Source organism: Leiobunum rupestre, chromosome 9 (genome assembly GCF_980474605.1).
Source record: "Leiobunum rupestre chromosome 9, qqLeiRupe1.1.hap1, whole genome shotgun sequence".
NCBI lineage: Eukaryota > Metazoa > Arthropoda > Arachnida > Opiliones > Sclerosomatidae > Leiobunum > Leiobunum rupestre.
Window position 1 is genome coordinate 29,069,858 of NC_143392.1, and position 2,040 is coordinate 29,071,897.

A 2,040-nucleotide genomic window follows, 5' to 3' on the forward strand; every position below is an offset into this window, starting at 1 on the left:
AAACTTAGAATGAGAACTACCTGTCAGGGGCCGGGTCGAAAGGAGTTGCTGCGAGCAACTGGTTTCGTTTCGGCCCCGTTGGTTTTTGGGTAAAGTAAAAGAATTTGCCCTTGGGTGTATTAACTACTGGAAACGGTACTCAATGATATTTCACCCTCAAAAGCGTCCTCCAAAACATTGTTATCACGGTGCTATCCCAATTTATTTATTTTATTGCATTAAACAAATTTCCAATATCAATAGAACAAAAAACCCAAAACGTTTTTTAAATTATCAAAGCAACAAAATGAGAAATAGAAAATACAAAATTTTAAATTATTAGAACGCTCACGAAACGTAAAATATACGAGCTTGCTCTACAACCTGAGGCAAGAGTTAAAGAGTATCAGATCAAGCTTCGAGAAAGAACGAAGTCTACTCCCCAGTCATACGTTGCGCACCACAGACTTACGACGAAGCACTTAGCTCCAAGGATTCAAACAAATGGGTAGACGCAATGAACGACGAGATGCAAGCTCTGTCCGAAAATCATACATGGGATCTTGTGGAGTCCAAATCTGTGCCGGAAGATAAGAAAATGCTTTCCAGCCGCTGGATATATCGGATAAAGCCGAGTCACGATGGTATCGACGAACGTTACAAAGCCCGACTCGTATTTCGTGGATTTCTTCAGGAAGAAGGCGTCGATTACCACGAGACGTACAGTCCGGTCGCTCGCTACGAGACCATCAGTGCCCTTTCAAGCCTGGCAGCAAATCAGAATATTCACCTTTTCCAGTTTGATGTTAAAACAGCGTTCCTCAATGGCATCTTGGATGAAGTCATTTATATGTATCAACCAGACGGATACAGCGACGTGTCAGACCGAGTTTGTCAGACCGAGTTTGTAAATTAAACAAGAGCTTGTATGGACTAAAACAAGCTCCGAGATGTTGGAATAAGCGATTCTCTAATTTCCTGATCAGCTTTATGCTAACGGCAAGTACAACTGACCCTTGTCTTTTCTATGACTAATGAATTTTTTGTTGTCATTTACGTCGATGATGGTCTTGGGGCGTTTCCGGATGCAGAATGCCAAAGCAGTATCCACTCCCATCGAGAAGCTGCCGTCTCCAACCTCCGGATCTGTAGCTTCCGCTCGTAGCAACATACCTTACCACGAAGCGGTGGGGAGCCTCAACTATATCGCCATTTGTTCCCTTCCAGACATCGCCTTTGCAGTGGGCGTTGTCTCTCGCTATCTCGACAACTACACCACTGAGCACTGGGATATCGTGAAAAGAATCCTGAGATACCTCAACGGCACTTTGGATTGGGGGATCCTATACAAAGTGGCATTCCAAGCTGGTCTTCTTGAAGCGTTCAGCGATTCAGATCACGGCGCCGATCCAGATGGTCGTCGATCGATCAGTGGCATGACGCTCTTGTTCAGTGGCGGAGTTATTTCTTGGGCCAGCCGTCGACAACGTGTTGTTGCTCTTTCATCGACGGAAGCAGAGTTCGTCGCAGCAAGCGAGACCGTCAAAGAGCTAGTATGGTTACAAGCACTCTTTAATGAAATCGCCCCTTTAAAGAAGGCACCCATCCTGCAAATCGACAACCTAAGCGCAATACGTCTCATCCAGAATACGATTTTCCATAAACGCACAAAACACATAGACGTGTGGTATCACGCAATCCGTGAACGATATCAATCGGGAACACTTCAAGTGATGCATGTTCAACGAGATCAACAGGTTGCCGACATTCTCACCAAGGCTTCAGCCACGGGAGCGTTCCAGACATGCAGAATGCTGATTGGGTTAATATCCCTAAAAAACCTTCAACGTTAACTAATTTACTAATGTTGTTACAAATAATTATGTTTAAGGGGAAATGTTAAAAAACAACAAACGTAAACATTAATTTATTTATCATTTTTTGTAAATGCTTAATTCTTATCTTATCTAGTTTTTTATTGTATATATAAATATCTTGGGTCTTCTTTAATAAAGCACGATTCTGTGGTTTGACAGTTCATAGTTGTTCGTCTTATTGGTA

The 2,040-nt window shown here is 42.8% G+C and overlaps 1 pseudogene; it reads left to right on the plus strand.

Annotated features, from left to right (window-relative positions):
- The first annotated feature begins 1,043 nt into the window (after window positions 1-1,043).
- Window positions 1,044-1,832, plus strand: LOC149927087 (uncharacterized; annotated as a pseudogene).
- The last annotated feature ends 208 nt before the right edge of the window (window positions 1,833-2,040 follow it).